The following is a 21365-nucleotide window of genomic DNA, read 5'->3' on the forward strand; positions in this document are numbered from 1 at the left end:
TTTTCGTCCTTTCCTATCAGATTCTCCCTTCTCCAGCCCTTTATCACTTTCACCAAACAACTTCCCAACTCTTTACTTCAACCCCACCCCCCTCTCCTGGCCACACCTAATACCTGCCACCTTGTACTCCCTTCCCACCTCCTTCTTATTCTAACTCCTTTCCCCTTCTTTTCAAGTCCCGATGAAGAATCTCGTCGACGACTGTTTACTCTTTTCCATAGATACTGTCTGGCCTGCTGAGTTCCTCCAGCATTTTGTGAATGTTACTTGTATTTCCAGCATCTGCAGATTTTCTTGTGTCTGCTCAATCCTCTACTCCCTGCCAACATAATGTTCATCAGAGTGGCAGTATTATTATCTTTAATCATTAAAAAGGAAGAGTGCAGAGGATTGTATACTTAGAGCTTGATTTTAAAGCATGAATGTCAAGTCAAGTCACTTTTTATTGTCATTTCAACCATAACTGCTGGTACAGTACATGGTAAAAAGAAGACAACGTTTTTCAGGAACATGGTGCTACATGAAGCAATAAAAAAACTACACTGAAACTACGTAAACCAACATAAAAAAAACTACACTAGTCTACAGACCTACACTGGACTGCATAAAGTGCAACAAAACAGTGCAGGCATTACAATAAATAATAAACATGACAATAGACACAGTAAAGGGCAGTAAGTTGGTGTCAGTCCAGAATCTGTCACCAGAGGTTTATTGCAAAATCCTTTATTAACTAAAATAATTAATAATTAACTAAAATAAGATTGAATATGCTATGCTAAAGGATTTCAAAGAACCGATGGTCTTGTCAAAGCGCCTGGCAAGACCTTGAACATTTTTGCATATCTTTGCAGTTCATCTAGCTTCAATTGGTCTCATACTCCTCAACTATTCCAATTATCTGAAACATCCATTGTTTAAGACCTGATGGGGCTGGAGTAATTAAAGGAGCAGGACTGGTACAACTAGTCAGACAAAATGTCACAGCAGAGCTCAGTCAGGACAGACTGGAAGACTCAGCTATTTAGGCTTTGAGCGGAAATGAGTAATAAAAAAGGTGTGACTATGTTAATAGACCACCCATTAGTCCAAGGAATTTAGAGGGATATATTTGCAGAGAGATTGCAGGCTATTGCAAGTGTTACATACCCGTGACACATGACAAGTGTTGAAGCTATACTGGACTTGAGGTAATGGTCTTGTGATGGTGGACATCATTTTCCCACCAGTAGAGGTCATGTGACAGGTTTTTTTTACAGGGTATAAAAGGAGGACCCCTCCCTGTGAGGAGGGGTAGTTAGTGGCTGGATTTACCATGTTGACTTCATGCCATTGCGTGATTTAATGTTATGACACAGTTTAGTTGAAAGATGGAGTTTTGTTTAATGCCTAAAGTTTAAAAGGTCATTGCCAGCAGTTTCTTTATAATACTGCTGGATGAGAATTAGTGGAAAGTGAAGATCGGAGTTCAGAGTTAAAAGATCGAGGAAAGTCGATTTCGACGGTGTAACAGGTTCGACCTTGTCTGATCCTCATTCGGAAGGAATTCGTTGACTGTGCTTGTATTAATCCCTGTGAATAGCAGAAAGGATTGATTACGGTGTTGTAAAGGAAAGGTCAGTGCCTTTAAGCCGTTTCATTTCATCTTCGTAAATTCTTCGTGGGAAAAGTATGGTTTGACTGGGAACTGCAACAAGACGACGTGAAGGAGAAGTTAAATCGTCTTAAAAAGTCTCTCCCTTAAATGGACTGTAACCATTTTGAACTTTTGCAATACTACTTTGAAGAACTGTTTTTGCAACATCGTCTTAAGAATAGGCTTCATTGCTTTAAGAACTGTTTAAGCTTCATCGCTTTAAGAACTGTTTAAGCTGCCGCACATCAGCTGATTTCCGGTTACGTTAGTTATTTGTTTGCTTTTGGAGGTTTGTTTTTCAGTGTTTAATAAACGTTTTGTTTGTTATCAAAACCCTGCCTCACTCACATATTTAGTGTTGCTGAATCCGTAACACAAGAAACATAAGAATATTACAGCAGGTGATTTTAATTTTGCACAAATTGACTGGAACTCCCATACTATAAAAGGACTAGATGGGTGTATCCAGAGAGCCATGCCTGTCACGCGACAGCACTGCCCTCACCTGGTCAGAAGGCACACCACCTGCCAGTCAACATTTCACCTCTCCCAACTAATCAATGCACACTTAACCATTGGCCACCTTAATTGGATTAACCCTTCTAGCACCAAGCCATTGGCTCCCTGGTGAATCACCTGGGCTAGACCCTCTACCCCCCGACCCATAAAGGGTGCTACATGTGCTTGGCTCGCTCTCTTTTTTGCCATCCTTGAGGGACCCCACCCTGCTTCACTCCAGGCTGAAGACTGCAATACAGCGCTGGAGACACATGGTGAGCCGTGCATTGAATAGGGTCGTGGGAGCGTTTATTGTTGTTCCTTTAGCAGAGAGCCATTCCTGCCCATTGTCAAGGGGTGGCGGGTATTGTAGTTAATTTTCCCTTGCTTGTATGTGTACCTGTACTCTGTCCCCACACCGTTTTCCTGTGTATTGTACTGCCGACCCAACTTTTACCATGCTCGTCTATTCTAAGCATTTGTGCAAATATTGTAGCCACTTGCTTTGTTCCCAAGCTCTCCCCCCCCTTGTAAATAAACTCCTTATTATTAAAACTGTGTGTCCAGAGCCCTTGCCTTTGAGACCCAAAAAATCTGTCTCATTTCCATCACAACAATGGGATAGAATTTGTTAAATGTGTTCAGGAATGTTTCCTTAATCAGTACGTAGAAGTCCCAGCAAGAGAGTGTGTGACACTTGATCTGCTATTAGGAAATGAGACAGAGCAGGTGACATAAGCTTATGTAAGGAAACATTTTGCATCTAGTGATCTCAATGCCATTAGTTTCAACGTAAATATGCAAAAAGATACATCTGGTCTGTGGGTTGAGATTCTATGCTTTTATTTGCCTATCAGAATAAAAGATAAAGGTAACAGGTGTAGGAAACCTTCATTTTCAAGTGATACTGAGGCCCTTGTTAAGAAAAAAAAGAGGTGCATTGTGAGTATAAGCTATATCTGTGATATAGGAACAAATGAGGTGCTTATGGAATATAAGAAATGCAAGAAAACACTCAAGAAAGAAATCAGGAAGGCCTAAAGAAGGCATGAGGTTTCCTTAGAAAACAATGTGAAAAAGAATCCTAAGGGATTCTACAGGTATGTGAAGAGCAAAAGGACTGCAAGTGACAATCTTAGTCCTCTGGAAGATCAGAATGGAAATTCGTGCATAGAACCAAACAAGATGGGGGAGATCTCTAATGAATTTTTGCATCTGTATTTTCTCAGGAGATGGACACTGAGTCTATAGAAGCGAGGTAAGGTAGCATCAATTGCATGGACCCTATAAAGATTATAGAGGAGGATTTGTATGCTATCCTGAAGCAAATTAGATTGGATAAATCCCCAGGGCCTGACAAGGTGTTATAATGCACAGCTGGGAAAGCAGTACCTTTAAATGGAGATTAATTAGGATTTTCAATTCCTAAACCCTGGAAATGCAATCAATCCTAGTGCTTTGTTAGCATTTTCATTGCATTGTTGCATTCAGTTTTACTATTAATAACTTGTTATTATTAATATCACCCCTTAGCTCCTGTCTTATCTTCTTGTGATTTGCCTTCCCTTAATTTAGATTCTTCCCTGAAGATCCAATTTAATCCATACTCGTAACTATCTTAAAACATCATGTGTTGTTGTCACTATTTTCAAAATGTTTACTCACAATTGGGTCTGGCTCATTTCCCCAAACCAGGTTTACTATGTCCTCTCCTCTGCTTTGACTCTCCACATTCTGTTTTACGAAGCCCTTTTGGATGCACTGAGGGCTGCATCCAAAGAACTCTGAAGATCACTGCCCTTTTCATATGAATTAATTTGACTTCTTCCAGACCTTTACTCTTATTATTCTTGTTCTGGTATGGAGTTCCGGAGTTTTTTGACACTATCATATACTTATAAACTATTATTATTGCCCATGTTAGTTTAGGTTTATTTTTTTTATTATTTCTTTAAATATACATTTTTTCTTATATTTTACATTTTTTTTCTTTTGATGATTATTTTTAATCTTTTCATGTATAATCAATATAGATTAGATTGATATTGTATGATCCTTTATCGCTGATAGTTTAATAAGATATTGTTATCTTGTTATCAACTCAATTTCAAATCTATTGTATTCATAACATATGTAATATAATATTATGTTATGTTTTTTTTTAAAAGCTAATAAAAAGATTGAAAAAGAAAAAGATCACTGCCCGTCTAAACTTATTTTATTGAACAAGTACTCAGTAACTTTGTAAGCCCCACTGTGATAGCCTGTTCTTTCTGCACCATTATATAACTGTCTAAATATGTGTTCCTTCTCCCCTCAGCAGATGTTGAAGGGTGGGAAAAGGGGTGCAATAGTCTAATTCCATCAGTGTAAATCAAGTTGCATCTGTGGATGAGCCCTCCAATATGTCCCCTCTGAGTACTGCTGTGACATGTCTTCCTCATAGGCTGTGCAACTCCTCCACCTTTTCTATCCTCTCTATCACATCTAAGACAACAAAACTCAAGGATGTTGAGCTGCATGTATTGCTCCATGAAACACAGGAGCAGAATTGGCCCATCGAGTCTGCTCCATCATGGCTGAATCATTATTCTCTATCAATCCCATTCCCCTGCCTTCTCCACATAACCTTTAACCCTGACAAACCAAGAACCTATCAACTTCGGTTTTAAATATACGCAATGAATTGGTCTCTACAAAAGTTTATGGCAATGCAATCCACAGATTCACCACCTGCCTTCTCAGCACTGTCCTAAATAGACTCTTTTCTGAATCTATGCCCTCTGGACCTAGACTTATCCACTATAAAAAAGACATCTTCTTCACATCCTCTCTATCTAGGCCTTTCAATATTCAATAGGTTTCAATTAAATCCCCTTTCATTCATCGAAACTCCAGCAAGTACAGTCCCAGAGTTATCAAACACTTCTAATCCATTAACTCTTTCATTCCCAGAATTACTCCTGAATCTCCTCTGAACTTTCTCCATCTTAGATAAGGGACCAAAACTGCTCATGATATTCCAAATACAGCTGAACAATGCTTTATAAAGCCTCAGTGTCACATTTTTGCTCTTATATTCCAGTCCTCTCAAAAGGGTTGCTAAGATTACATTTGCTTTCCTTACTACCTGCTCAACCTGCAAGTTAACCATTAGGGAATCTTTCACAAGGTCTCCCAAGTTCCTCTGTACCTCTAATTTTTGAATTTTCTCCCATTTAGAAAATTGTCCACACCTTTGTTCCTGCAACAAACGTACATGACCATACACTTCCCTATACTCTATTCCATCTGTCACTTTTAGCCCATTCTCTCAATCTGTCCTTCTGCAGACACCCTACATCCTCAACACCACGTGCCCCTCCACCTATCTTTGTATCATCTGCAAACTTGACCACAAAGCCATCAATTCCAAATCGTTGACCTGTGATGTGAAAGAAGCGGTCCCAAAACCAACTCCTGTAGAACACTACTAGTCTAGAGGTCATGGGTTATGAGTGAAAGGTGAAATGTTTAAGGGGAACATGAAGAGGTACTTCTTCACTCAGAGAGTGGTGAGAGTGTTGAATGATCTGCCAGCACAAGTGGTGGATGTAGGGTCCATTTCAACATTTATGAGATATTTGGAGAAGTACATGGGTAGGAGGGGTATAGAGGGTTATGACCTACATGCAGGTTGATGGGACTAGACATATTTATAGCTTGGCACTGACTAGAGGGGCAAAAGGCCTGTTTCTCCCACTTCCTTCAAGCCAAAGGTGTAGCCATGGGCACTCACATGGGTCCCAGCTATGCCTGCCTTTTTGTCTGCTACTTGGATCAATCTGTGTTTTAAGCCTCACTGGTATCACTCCCCACCTTTTCCTATGCTACACCGGTGACTGCATTGGTGCTGCTTCCTGCAGCCATGTGGAACTCGTCAACTTCATTAACTTTGCCTCCAACTTCCACCCTATTCTCAAATTCATCTGGTACATTCCTACACTTTCGTCCACTTTCTCGATTTCTCTGTCTATATCCCTGGAGACATTTTATCTACTGATGACTTTTATAAAGCCACTGATTCTCACAGCTAACTGCACTATTTCTTTCCCATCCTATTTGTAAAAATGCCAAACCATTCTCTCAGTTGCTCCATCTCTGCCACATCTGCTCTCAGGATGGGACTTTTTATTCCAGAAATAATGAGGTGTCCTCCTCCTTCAAAGAAAGGGGCTTCCCCTCCTCCACCATCAATGCTGTCCTCAACTGCATCTCTTCCATTTCACGCACATCTTCCCTTATTCCATGCTCTTTCCACCCCATCAGAGATAGGTTCCTAGATAGGTTCCTCTTGTTCTCACCTAACACACTAACATTTGAGTCCAACATATAATTCTCTGCAACTTCCCCCATCATCAACAGGATCTCACTACCAAGCTCATCTTTCCCTCCCTGTCCCTCATTTTCCACATTTCACAGGAGTTACTCCCTACACAACTCTCTTCTCCATTCATCTCTCCCCACTGATCTCCCTTCTGGGACTTACCCTTGCAAGTGGAATAAGGGCCACACCTCCACCTACACCTCCTCCCTCACTACCATTCAGGGCACCAAATAGTCTTTCCAGGTGAGGCAACATTTCACCTGTGAGTCTGTTGTATCCAGTAGTCCTAGTGTGGCCTCCTTATATTGGTGAGGCCCAATGTAGATTGGGACACTGCTTCACCAAGCACCTCTGCTCCATAAAACAGGATCTCCCGATGGCCATCCATTTCAATTCTACTTTCTATTCTCATTCTGACATGTCAGTCCATCCCCTCCTCTACTGCCGTGATGAAGCCACACTCAGGTTGGAGGAGCAACACCTTATATTCCGCCTGGGTGGCCTCCAACCTGATGGCATGAACCGATATCTTGAACTTCTGATAATTGCACCCCCACCCTTCTCCACCATTCCCTACTCCTGTTTCCCTTCCTGACCTTATCTCCTTACTTGCCGATCTCCTCCTTTTGGTGCTCCTCCCCATTCCCTTTCTTCCTTGGTCTTCTGTCCTCTCTTATCAGATTCCCCCCTTCTCAAGCCCTTTATCTCTTTCACCAATTAACTTGCCAGCTCTTTACTTCACCCCTCCCCCTCTCGTGGTTTCACCTATCACTTACCACCTTGTGCTTATTCCTCCCCTCCCCTCATCTTCTTACTCTGACTTCTCATCTTTCTTTTCTGATCCTGATGAAAGTTCTCAGCCTGAAACATCAACTGTTTGCTACTGTTCATGGATGGGCCTGGCCTGCTGGGTCCCTCCAGCATTGTGTGTGCGTTGCTTGGATTTCCAGCATCTGCAGATATTCTCATGTTTGTGGTCCACCATATCAGTCTGTTTTACACTTTTCTCTTATTTGTAAGGGTCCCACTCACCAGTGAATACTGAAGCAAAATATTCATTAAGGACTTGCCCTACCTCTTTCAACTCCAGGCACATGTTGTCCCTTCTATCCCTTATCAGTCCTACTCTCACTCTAGTCATTCTCCTGTTCTTTATGAACATATAGAATGTCTTGGGATTTTCCTTAATCCTACTCACCAAAGCCTTCTCATGCCCCTTCTAGTTTTCCTAAGTCTATTTTTAAGCTCATTTCTGTTTACCTTGTAACTTTCTAGAGCCCTATCTGGTCCTTGCTTCCCACACCTTAAGTATACTTCCTTCTTCCTCTTGACCAGATGTTCCATATCCCTTATCAGCCATGGTTCCTTCATCCTACCATCCTTTCCCTGCCTGAATGGGACAAACCTATCCAGAACCACATGCAAGTGCTCCATAAACAATTTCCACCTTTCTGTTGTGCATTTCCCTGAGTATATGTTTCCAGTTTACTCTCCCAAGTTCCTAACTAATAGAATCATAATTTCTCCCACCCCTAACTAAATACTTTTCCATACAATCTGTTCCGAACCCTGTCCAGGGCTATGGTAAAGATCAGGGAGATGTGGTCACTGTCTCTGAAATGCTCACTCACCAACAGATCTGTCATTTGACCAGGTTCATTGGCTAGTACCAGACGCAGTAAGGCCTTTCTTCTAACTGGCCTGTTTACATATTGGGTTAGGAATCCTTCTTGGACACACCTAATAAATTTTACCCAATCTGAACCTTTTGCACTAAGTAGGGGCCAATCAATATTAGGGAAGTTGAAGTCACCCATGAAAACAACTCTGTTACTTTTGCACCTTTCCAAAATCTGCCTCTCGATCTGCTTTTGGTGTTTTGATGGGGGGGGGGGAGGGGCGTAGTTTATAGAATATGCCTTAGAACAATTGCTCTCTCCTGCTTCTGTTGTCAGCCTACAATAACACAATATATAATCCCTCCACTACAATTTCCATTTGTGCAGCCGTGTTATTCTTCCTGATTAGCAATGCTACTCCCCAACCTATTTTACCTCACTCCCTGCTCCCTTTTGAAACATCTAAAACCCAGAACTCCTAACACCTCTGTTCATTAACTCTGAATTGTCCTCAACTGCACAGAGAGAGTGAATGACTAAAGCAGCTTTCTCTTTATGTTGCTGTCAGAATTGAACCAGCGTTATGTCAATTTTTCTTAAAGACATGGAATTGGTTTAGTGGACATTAATTAACTGTGTGCTGACAGAAAGAACATCATTTCAAAGTTGGATATTCTGATCCCAGAAAGCAGATAGCAGATCTCAAGAGAAAATAGAGAAATGGGCAGGTGAATGTTATGACATGACATGCTGTAAAATAAGCTTATTGCATTGGACTGTAAAGTGCTCTATTTTAAGAGGACAGATGAGGAGAGGCAATGGGCCAGATTTTGGCTGCATGGCCCATTCATTAAATATGTTATTTTACATGAAACAAAACTATTCTTAATTTAAACTGTTTTTTTTTTCACGAGGTTGCTGTGGGATGGTTCCAGTGCAGCAGCAAGTAAGACAGCAATTGGGACTTTAATAAGCAACAAAGCATAAGACTAAAGCGAAAAGAAAATGAAGAAAGAACATTGGTGATCGTAAACAATCAGAAATTTAATGGCAGGTTGCTTACAGTAGTAATTTCTAGCCAATGCTGAAGGACAGGTTTTTTCAGAAGTTAATGTCAAAGTTTCATATTTTAACAGTAATATGATTTCCTGTAGTTCTTGTATTGCTGTCTCCTCCCCAGTAATTGCTAGTTAATTTGTGCTTTAAGAAGGATATGCTTGTTCAGCCATAATTATTTCTTCAGCAAAATCTGGCCATGATTAACTAAATCGAACAACTTAAATGGGCCTTGTGCATGAGAGAGATGGGAAATTTTGCATGAGAAATTTTTGAAGCTGCCTGCAGAAGTGAATAGCCCTGATACAAAGGGTGTGATATCGTGAATTAAATAAACGAAACTATAAAGCACAAAAGCAAGAAATCCTTGGGAGAACTTTATAAGTCATTAGTTTGGCCTCAGATCTGTTTCTTGTATTCTGTTCTGGTTGCCTTAATTGAGGGAAAATATCTTGCAGAGGCTGCAGAAGAGAGCGATCAGAAAAGAAATAAAAATATTACTGATGCTGGGAATCAGGAATTAAAAACAGAAAACACTGATAATACTCAGCAGGTCAAACAGTTGTTATGACAATTAAGTTAGGCTAGGGAAAACGAGGTGGTTCTCCTTAGGATTGAGAAGACTAAAATATATTAAAATGACGTAGCAAAGTGGTGCAGCTGATTGAATTCTGTCTTACAGCTCCATTGAGATGACTTAATCCTGATTTTGATTGTGTAAAGTTTGTACATTCTCTCCATGACTGTGTAGGGTTTTGAGACATTTGAATGAGAAATTAGCCATTAGCATTTAGGAGTAATACTCTTAGCCACTAAGTAGTAAGTGTAACCAAGGAGGCTGGTGGGGTTGTAACTCTGATTTTAATGCTTGATAAGTGAAAGGAGAGATTTTTATGGCAGTTTAGTAATACAGCTAGATTTATTCTTAAAAGCCATCTATCGCTGTGAGACTAATATACCATCAAGTAACCACCTGTTAAATCACTTGTCAGTTCAGTAAAATTGAATTTTCCACAATTTAGAACTCATCTGCTACTTAACAACACACGCAAAATGCTTATGTTGTGTGTTCTGTCTGATATCGGATATTGGAATTGTGCATTCTGTCTGATAGACACAATATTGGAATGGGAAGTGGAATTAAAATGGGTGGCCACTGGGTGATCCCACTTTTCCTGGCAGATAGTGTAGGTGCTAGGTGAAGTGATCACTTAATCTATGTTGGGTCTTACCAATATACAGGAGGCTACACTGGGAGTATATGACCCTAACAGTCTCACAGGTGAAGTGTTGCCTCACCTGGAAAGAACGTTTAGGGAGGAACTAAGCAGGCCAGGCAGCATCTATGGAAAAAAGTACAGATGACATTTTGAGCCAAGACCCTTCGGCAGGACTGGAGAAAAAAAGATGTTGACTAGATTTGTAAGGCGAGGGAAGGGAGAGAGAAACATAAGTTGATAGGTGAAACCAGGAGGGGAAGGGATGAAGTAAACAGCTGTGAAGTTGATTGGTGAAAGAGATGCAGAGCAGGAAAAGGAGAGGACAGAAGGAAGAAAGAAAAGGACGGGGGGACCAAAGGGAGGTGATGGGCATGCAAGGAGATAGGGTAAAATGGGGAATAGTGAAAGAAAGGTGGGGGATCATTACCAGAAGTTTGGGAAATTGATGTTCATGCCGTCAGGTTGGAGATGACCCAGACAGAATATAAGGTGTTGTTCCTCCAACCTGAGTGTGGCTTCATGAGGACAGTGGAGGAGACCATGGATCGACATATCGGAATGGGAAGTGGAATTAAAATGGGTGGCTACTGGGTAATCCCGCTTTCCCTGGCAGACAGAGTAATAGTGCTCAGTGAAGCGATCTCTCAGTCTATGTTGGGGCTCACTGATATACAGGAGGCTACACCGGAAGCAATTGACACAGTATATGACCCCAAGAATCTCACAGGTGAAATGTCGCCTCACCTGGAAGGACTGTTTGGGGCCCTGAGTGGTAGTGAAGGAGGAGGTGTAGGTGCAAGAGTCACAGTTGTTCTGCTTGCAAGGATAAGTGTGAGGAGGGAGATCCATGGGGAGGGACAAATGGACAAAGGAGTTTGTAGGGAGCAATCCCTGCGGAAAGCAGAAAATGGGGGGGGGGGGAGGTTGAGGTAGGAAAAGATGCGCTTGGTTGGTGGGATCCTGCTGGAGATGGTGGAAGTTTCGAAGAATTATGTGCTATTGGTGAAGGCTGGTGTGGTGGTAGGTGAGGACAAGAGGAACCCTATCCCTAGTGGGGTGGCTGGAGGATGGGGTGAGAGCAGATGTGCGTGAAATGAAAGAGATGCAGTTGAAGGCAGCATTGATGGTGGAGGAAGGGAAGCCCCTTTCTTTGAAAGAGGAGGACGTCGCCTTTGTTCTGGAAGAAAAAGCCTCATCCTGAAAGCAGATGCAGTGGAGACGGAGGAATCAAAAGAAGGGGATGGCATTTTTATAAGTAACTGGTTGGGAATAGGTATAGTTCAGGTGAGAGTCCATGGGTTTATATCCAGGTAGGTCAGAAAGTCCATGGGCTTATTTTATGTGTCTTGCTTTGATTTCCAGCATCTACAGGTTTTCTCTTGTTTCTTCTCCTTCTTAGCCTGTTTTCCTTCCCCATAACTTCTGATCCCTGGTGCTAAACCTGTACCTTTAAAATATCTTTCATGGTATTGGATTTGAAAGGTTGTCCTTTGGTAGTCCCATGAGATGCATGGTAGAATAATCTGCTTTACTTGTACTAATTAGTATTTATTTGTACTGCTACTTTGCTCCTATCACTTCCAATAGAGGAATTCAACTCTATCTGGGCCAGTTTCACTGTAAAGAAGAACGGCTCTCCGTATATTCCTAGCGGACAATGTTGCTCCCTCTAAAGCAGCATCCCACTGGCTTTGGATTTATGTCGGTTCTATTGACCTGTAATGAATGGTAGCCCTTGCATCTGTCTCAAGGACTCACAGCTATTATGCCCATATGACGAGGACACTGTTTTAGGAACGTAGCGTTTGCTACTGTTTTCTCACTGAAGACCACAGTTATATTTATGCTTGGTGATGGATAACATTTCTTGGCATTTTTCCCTACCATTACCAGTTAGGTTGTGATTTTGCAAGCCAAATCAAATACAGGGATCTGTATGCTTAACAGTTTGAACCCAACCATTCATCATTTAAGCCACATATAAATTAATCCTACAGCAAACAGTTTAAGAATTTCCCAAAGTTGCAATGTCTGAACAAATCTTTGATTGCACTGGATTAGAAAGGTTTTCCTTTAGTAGTCCCTTGAGACCCATGATAGAATAATTTGCTTTACTTGTACTGATTGTAGGGCTGATTTTTTTTCCTCCCAGTTTGATTCTTTGTTCCAAACTTGTAATGCTTTGCCATTTCAAGTGGCTATGGATTGAAATGATAATCTAATCCTCACTAATACAATCATCACGTGTTTGACTATGCGTGAATCCACAAGATCATAGGTCCATAAGAGATAGGAGCAGAATTAGGCCATTTGCCCCAGCATTCCATTATGGCTGATCCATTACTCCTCTCAACTCCATTCTCCCTGTAACCTTTGACACCCTTACTAACCAGGAACCTATCATCTTCTCTTTTAAATATACCCAATCACTTGGCCTTCACTGGCATTCATAGCAATGAACCCCACAGATTCACCGCCACCATGTTAATTCATATGTAACAAACGAAAAATCAAGGATGATGGGGAAAGTGCCAATTGTAAGTTTGGTGACCCATGGTAACCAATGCAAACGATCCTTCACGTGTCCAAACATCCTCCAAGTATCACTCAGCATGGAGTGATGTCCTTTGTATTTCATGAAGAACTTAAGGCTCAGCAGAACTTTGCAGAAGCCTACATTCCTGTTTAGTCTGTGTGCCTCTAAAACCTGCTGCTTCCTTTTCGAGGGGAGGGAGGTGAATGTTCACTTGTGGCTGTGTTGAGGACATCAGTGATGTCAGAGATGCAGCAATGAAATGGAAACTCGTGAAAGTGCCGAATATTAACTGCTATGAATAGAAGTCTCTGGTACCCCGTTTCACTCATCTTGCAATGACTCACGCTTTCAACAACTTTTGTGAACAAAAAGTTCAAACCCAAAGTGCACATGAGCACAGTCCATGAGGTCGTTTACTAGGATTCAGCACTCGCCTTGGGAAGACCCGACATAGAGGAGGGACCACTGCATCAAGCACCTTCACTCAATCTGCCACAGAAAGTTGTATCTCCTGGTGGCCACCCATTTCACTTCAATCTCCCGTTCCCATTCTGACATGTCAGTTCATTGACTTCTTTACTGTCATGATAGGCCACTCTCAGGTTGGTGGAGCAACACGTCATATTCTGTTTGAGTTGCCTCCAACTTGATGGCATGAACATCAATATCGCTAACATCCAGCGGTTTTTCCACCTCCTCCCATTCTCTTTTCACTTTCCCTTTTCTGGCTACCCCCTCAGCCCTCTTATCCTCACCTGCCCATCAACTCCCATTGGTGTTCCTCCTCCCTTACCATTTTCCCATGGTCCACTGTCCTTTCATATCGTATTCTTACTTCTTCAGACCTCTATCTTGCATCTATCACCTCCCAGCTTCTTACTTCACTTTCCCTGCTCCCATCCACCCACCTTCCTCCTCACCTGCTTTCACCTATCACCTACCAACTTCTATTCCTTCACCTGCCCCCACCTTCTTATTCTGGCTTCTTTTCCCTACCTTCCCAGTTTTGACGAAGTGTCTTGTCCTGAAACATCGGCTATTTAGTTCTTTCCACAAATGCTGCCTGACCTGCTGTGTTCCTCCAGCATTTTGTGTGTGTTGCTCTGGATGTCCAGCACCTGCAGAATCTCTTCTGTTTATGCACATGATCAAGTTTGGTCAATAGAGAACGCCATTTAATTCTGGCCTCCTGCCTTTCTTCACTCTTCCATCCAAAATGCAAGCAACCTCATCTGTTAACCGCTCGTTTCTCGATGACCTCCCAAAGTCTGCTTTTGTTTCTCGCACTGTTTACTATACCTCTGCGGTAGTTCACACCTCTGCTAAATTTGCAGTGATGTTCTTCACACTAGTGGTTAGCTGATTGAGGCACATGGAACAGGTTCTACAGCAGAGAGAAAAATTGCCATATTGCCAAATACTGTTGTCAAAAATGCAAGAAGCTTTTGTCATTCTTGATGATAAAAACCAGCTTCTCTCAAGCTTTGAAAGTGAACAAGGATATACTCAGAGCCAAGAAACAGAGATGAAAGAATGCTAAAGTTATTTTTATTGAACTAACATTATTTGTAACATCTTCCTTCTTGCAAGGGAACAAGCAAACACCAAGGGTTACACAAGCTTGCAGAGACTGCAACAGGAAATGTTAACTATTTGCAATCCAAACTGTGAGACACATGCAAAGCACATTAGGACATTTGTTTACATTATTAAATAGATTGACAAATCCATGTATCTAATTACAATCCAAGTGGTTATTTAGCAAAAACCTGCAGATTTAGCTTATTATGATTAGTTTAGAAATTACAACACTGATATAATGCAGATACCAACAATAAAACAAATAAATAAAGCTAGAAATACTGTATATAAGGCTATTTTCTGCAAACTTTTTTAGCCTGGAGTTTTCTCTTCACAACCAGGGAGCAAATTGGGATTAAAATTACACTTGTTTAAAGACATTCCTTTTCACTCCAATAGCCATTCTTACTTATTTCAATATGGACATCTGCCATAAACCAGCCATTTTTCCCACATTTAAAAAATTATTTAGACATGATTTCAAAGATTCAAAGAGCATTTATTATCAAAGAATGTACAGACTATACAACCTTGAGATTTGTCTGCTTAGTGGCAGCTGCAAAGCAAGAAAAACGAATGAAGATAACTTTTAAAAAAAAAAGGCAAAAATAAAGACCAACCCTAATGCACATGGATAGAGAGAAAAAAACAAATCATGCAAACAATAGAAGCAAGCAACAGCAACAGCATTCCGATCCAAATTGAGTCCTTAGATCCAAATCTCCAGAGCAGCCTAGAGTAGGCCCGAAGCCTTGGTATTCAGTTCATCATATTAACGAGGTAAATCACCGCAAAGTTTTTCGCAGACACGAAACACATCAGCCAGGGGCAGGCTTACAGCCTCAGTGCCTCAGAGAGAGGAGTGAACATCAGGCCGACTCGCGATACCCTGCCTGTCCAGTCTATCTGGGCCGATGTTTAAATCTAAAGTTGCAATGAGGAAGCTCAAATGTGGGGGATGTTGAAGTCAGAGACCAATAGCTTTTTGAAAAATGAAATGATCAGGAGTGGTGCAGATAAAGATGGAAAGTGCACTTGTGGTGCAGGATGGTTCTAATCTTAGTAAAGGCAATTGCAAGGCATCATGTGGCTAGTCCTGCTCCTATTTCCTATAATGTTTTAAAATAATTGACTAGCATTACATTTCCTCAAACACATCATATCACTTTAGCACTCCGGCATAACTGCTAGGATTTCCACGTCTTTGTCCAAACGCTCTTTTATTGTGAGGCCCTTTTAGCTTCAACAATCTACCCTGATCCTTGATGCCTCTCTCTTGGAGTCCGTGGGGGCAAATTCATCCAAAAAAAAACTGTCCCCTTGTCTCAATCATCTAGAAACATGGACACAGCAGATATTAGATAGTGACTGAGATGAGGAGGGTAGGAATAGGAAAAGCTTTGAGAAGAGTTTCTCTTGTATGGCCTGTATTATCAACAGCACTCCCTTGCTCAGCTATATTTCATGACTATCACAACAGTGAAGAGTGCTTTATGCCTATCAGTGGTCACTCGCAAGGCAAGGTCAAAACTAACAAGGTAAGGTCATTGCCGCTGTTATGAGACTTTTGAATTGTGCCCTAGTGCAATAAGATGGACTCTGACCTCACAAACTACCTTGTCATGGCCTTGCAGTGCACATCCTTTATAACTGTAACACTTCATTCTACATTCTGTTACTGTTTATTTTCCAGGTCCTATCTAAATGTACTCTTGTGATGAAATGATCTGTATAGTGCATCTAACAATAATAGACATATTAAGGGCACTGAAAATGATGGCATCTTTCATGCAATTATAGAATGCATGTTCTCATTTGAATAGTGGCTTGGTGTTCAGCAGTGCTGTCTGTTCTATGCTTGGACGAGAACATCATTATCATACCGTTTGTAATAGCTACCCACTCATTCCTGAGTGAACTTCCTCACTGCCCACCTAGTTCCAGCATCCATGGCCAGCTGAGAGATCTTTCCAAATGGAGCCTGTCGCCACTGTCCTTGCCACCATCCTCTGAGTCACTGGGTGACACTGGTCCCATCAATGGCTTCAGAGGTTTCAAAGGTACATTTAATGTCAGAGAAATGTATACAGAATATATCCTGAGATTCTTTTTCTTCGCAACCATCCACAAAAACAGAGGTGTGCCCCAAAGAATGAATGACAGATAAATGTTAGAACCACAAAGCCCCCCAGCTCCCCCCACCCACGCATACACAGCAACAAAGCAACGACCCCCACTTGCAAAAAAGCATCAATGAGCAAGTATTTCATTTGGTGCAGTTTTATACACCTGCAATATATATCATGATACATGAGCTCCTCTCTGGAATTTATATCTAGCAAAGGAAACATGCCTTAACTTTTCAACAGGAATGTATTTTGTATTAGACTCTGTTGGCATCAATGTGACTGAGTGACACATTAAAAAGTGGGTCCCTATTTAATTGTGAAGCCACCAAGCTGGGGAAATTGTTTACCTCACTGATGCCGAGCTGACTTCGTTTGCTCTCATACCAATAGTAGCTGTGAAATCCATAGTGAAGGATGTTAGACTCTCCCCCTGAAATTGTATTCAAATGAGGATGACCGAGGGATGGACATGGGGTGGAAGGGTGGGCAGTGAGCATGTAGAAACAATTATACCTTTGGTGTGGTGTGTGTGAGGCTAGAAAAGGTAGAGCAGGGAAACTGATGCTGCAGATTGCAGATGAAGTGTAGCCCCACACTGTACTGGTTAATTTAGATAAAAATTTTCCAACCCAGCTTTCCAAAGAGAGGAACATCGTTTCTGTTGCAGACTTTTCCACCCTGGTCTCCAGGTTTTGTGGGAGCCACAGGCTTCATTGTTGATGGAAAGCCCTCACACAACCCAGCAGGGAAACTTGGAATCAGCTGTGAAGAGGGGATCACTGTCCACAAGCAGGTTGCAAATGTCCATATACCGCCCAATTTAACTAATCACAGCAATCAATTATTTTGATTATGTGAACATCTGTGACATTCACAGATAATCCAAGTCCCTTGACAGTTCTGACAGGTGTAGATTTGGCAAGACCTCCTCCTTCAGATCCTAACATTGGGGTCAAAGGTACTCAACAGCTAAGAATGACTAACAAATGAAGGAGAATAGATGGCTTTTACCTTATCTAGACAGCCAGGACAGAATGGGTGGGTTAGTGCTTTATCAGTCAGCTGTGCCTACATATAAAATGTTCATGGCATACAGTTTTCTACAGATCCTGCAAAATAGACCTCAAGTATTCACAAGGGACAATTGGTAAATTGATAAATTGGTTTATTATTGTGACATGTACCAAGACACAGTGAAAAATTTTGTGTTGCATGCCATCTTTAGAAATCATTTCATCACATCAGTGCATTAAGGTAATACACAGTAAAGGCAGCAACAGATTGCAGAATATAATGTTACAGTTATAGGGAATTTGCACTGTAAGGTCATGGCAGGGTAGATTGTGAGGTCAAAAGTCCACCTTATTGTACTCAGGGGAAATTCCAATTCTATATACAAGTTTGCTGATGAACCACTGTTGTGGGCTGTATCAAAGGGGGTGATGAATCAGCATGCAGGAGGGAGATTGACAACTTGGTTGACTGGTGAAATAATAATAACCTCTACGCAGTGTCAATAAGATCAAGGAACTGATTGTAGACTTCGGGAGATGGAAACCAGAGGTCTGGGAACCAGTAATCACTGGAGGATCAGAGATGGAGAGGGTCAGTAACTTTGAATTCCTGGGTGTCATCATCTCTGAGGACCTGTCCTGGACCCGTCATATAAATATTATTGCGAAGAAAGTACGACAGTGCCTCTACTTCCTCAGGAGTCTGCGGAGATTTAGCATGTCATCGGAAACCTTGGCAAACTTCTGTAGATGTGTTATGGGAATTGTGCTGACTGGCTGCGTTATGACCTGGTATGGGAACACTGAAGACTTTGTGTGGAAAATCCTACAAAAGGTAATGGATTTGGCCCAGTACATCAGGGTAAAACCCTCCCAACCATTAAGCACATCTACATGAAACGTTGCCATAGAAAAGCAGCATGCATCATCAAAGATCCCCACCACCCAGGCCATGTTCTTTTCGCACTGTTGCCATCAGGTAGAAGGTGCAGGAGCCTCAGGACTCGCACCAGCAAGTTCAAAAACAGTTACTACCCCTCAACTATCAGACTCTTGAACAAAAGGAGATAGCCGCACTCATTTAAGGACTCTGTTATCTTGTTATTTCATGCTCGTTATTTATTACTATTTATTTATATCTGCATCTGCACAGATTGCTTACAGTTTCTGGTCTATAGATTTGCCAAGTATGCCCACAAGAGAAGAATCTCAGCGTTGTGCATGGTGATGTATACGTACTCTGATAATAAACTTTACTTTGAACTTTTGGATTTCAATAGTCTCGAAACAGCGGCATTAAAACTACTCCTGACCCTGGCGGTATGCATTTCCAGCCTTTTATATCTGCTGCCCGATGGAAGAGGGAAAATGTCTGGGTTGGATGGGGTCTTGACACCAAGGCAGTGAGAAACGCAGGCACAGTCCATAGCGGACAAGCTGCTTCCTGTGATGTGCTGATCTGTGCAAACAACACAAGGCTGTTTCTTAAGGCCACAGGCAGATCAGTTGCCATATCAAACCCTGATGCACCCAGATACTTCCTGTGTGTATCAATAAAAGTTTTGCAACTGATTAGGAAGAGGTGCGATCACTGTTTCCTGCATGAGCTATTGAAATATTTGGTGGACGCAGTTCTTCAAGTACTCAGATAAGAGAAAAAATATTTACCATGTGACTGAGGGTAACCAATATCAAGGCAGGAAACCTGTGCTGCAAGATGTGTCTAGGGTTATCGTCAGGTAGATTGAAAGATGCAGAGAGCACGTACAAATGTATTGCAATAAACATTGGAGTACGGGAACATGACTTAACAAGCTGTCAAATTACTGCACTGTGCTCCTGCTGGTTGCTGTTTTGATGGGTCAAAGTGAAGGAGGAGAACAGTAAGATGGAGGAAATGATGGGGAGGGAGAGTGAGGCAGAATGAGAGGGAAAAGGAGAAAAGGAGATGATGAGATGGAGAAATAGAGTGGGGGGTATAGAGTGGATGTGGTTTGGGGAGAGGAGAGATGGAGACAGAAGGAGGGGAGGCAGGTAAGGGGGAGAGGGAGAATACAAAAATGGAGAAAGGGGAGAGAAGATGTGGGAGACAGGAGGGGAAAGCAGAGGAAGCTTGTAGTGAAAGGAGAGGTGGGAGGAGATGGAGACAAAAATAGAGGAGACATGAAGAAAAAGGGGTAATAGAGGAAGGGAAGAGAGAGGTCAAGAGGGAAGTGTGAAGTTGGCAATCACAGAGAGTCAGGAAATCTTGTCTGTGAATGTGAAACCAATTGTCCCTTGTAGCTTTTCTGAAAGAATTCACCTTCTCATGTGTATTGGGTGAATATGGTTATCAAGGGCTGACTGAAAGTGGATGGAGAGTCGGAGAGTCAGGGAGGGATTTGGAGAGAAGGAGAGTACGGCATTGAAGAAGAAAGTGAGGAAAAGGTTCAGAGGGAGAGAAGTACGAAGAGAAAATATGCGGGAGCAAAATAAGAGGTTTGGAAGGAAGAGAGGAAGAAAGGGGAGGGAAGGTGGAGACAGAGGATGATATGGGGGGAAGTAGGAGAGTTGAAGGGGGTGAGTGGGCTAGAGTTGGAGTGGGAGATTTTAGGAAGGAGAAATATGAGAGATGGGAGTTAAGGAGGAGGGTTCAGACTGAAATTTTTGGTACTGATCTGGACAAAGTTGACCACAACATGTCATTCCCATGTTTTATCTACAGGTAGTTCTTCTGAATTCATTACTGATGCCAGGTAAAGATTTATTCATAGCTGATTAATAAGTAATAACCAATGAACAACATCCTTGGAGTCTTGTGGAAGCATCTCATAATTAAACTGTGCTGATTGAATCCCTAGAACGGCAGCAGCAATTTGCATTTGCTTAGCAGTGAAATATCCCAAAGCTCTTTACAGAAGCATTATTAATACATATTAAGGAATATCAGGGAATTCCAAAGCCTAGGGCTGAAATTACCAAAGCTTCAATTAATTAAAACCCAGGTATTATGTGAAACTTAAAATCTGAGGGAACATTATTAAGGAATCTGGGGCTAAATATAGGAATGGGAATGGCATCTGGAAAACCAGGACAGGGGAAAAAGGAAGTGAGAAGTTGTCTATGTTTAGAGCAAGGTTAGGTTGGAGGGAGGGGAGTAGAACTGGAAACCCTTTCAGTTCTGTAGTTACATAACAGGGAGCAGATGAACTTGGCAGGGTCAGGCCAAAGCCAATGTTACACGGTAGAAAGTCATTAATCACATTAGCAAGTTCTATTTCCCAGCAAATGTGGCATCACAACTGCACGTTGCTCCTTGGTGCGCCCTCCAATCCGATCAGAAGGTAAGTGACAGAAGCGTAGAGCAAGGAGATGTGTGCAGCTAGCTGAGATGAGATCGAAGAAGGCCCATCGTAACTACATCTGACTCAGCCACCAGTTCTGATATTGGTACTTCAATTGCAGTAAAGGATTGGGGGATGGGGGGGAAATCGATCTGCATATTGAAATTCACCAGCAGCAGCATCGGGAAGAGAGGGTTGCAGGTGTTCTAGCTTCCTAGAGAGTAAGATCTTACAGAAATATTATCCCAGAGACACAAAGAAGAGGTTGATGGGGCACTTGGCAGATGAAGAAACACAAAGAAAAAGGCATAAAATGCTGCCCAATACACCACAAGGCATGAAAAGAAACAACCCATATGTTTAAGGACATCCCCATCTAATCTACCTT

Source organism: Hypanus sabinus, chromosome 9 (genome assembly GCF_030144855.1).
Source record: "Hypanus sabinus isolate sHypSab1 chromosome 9, sHypSab1.hap1, whole genome shotgun sequence".
NCBI lineage: Eukaryota > Metazoa > Chordata > Chondrichthyes > Myliobatiformes > Dasyatidae > Hypanus > Hypanus sabinus.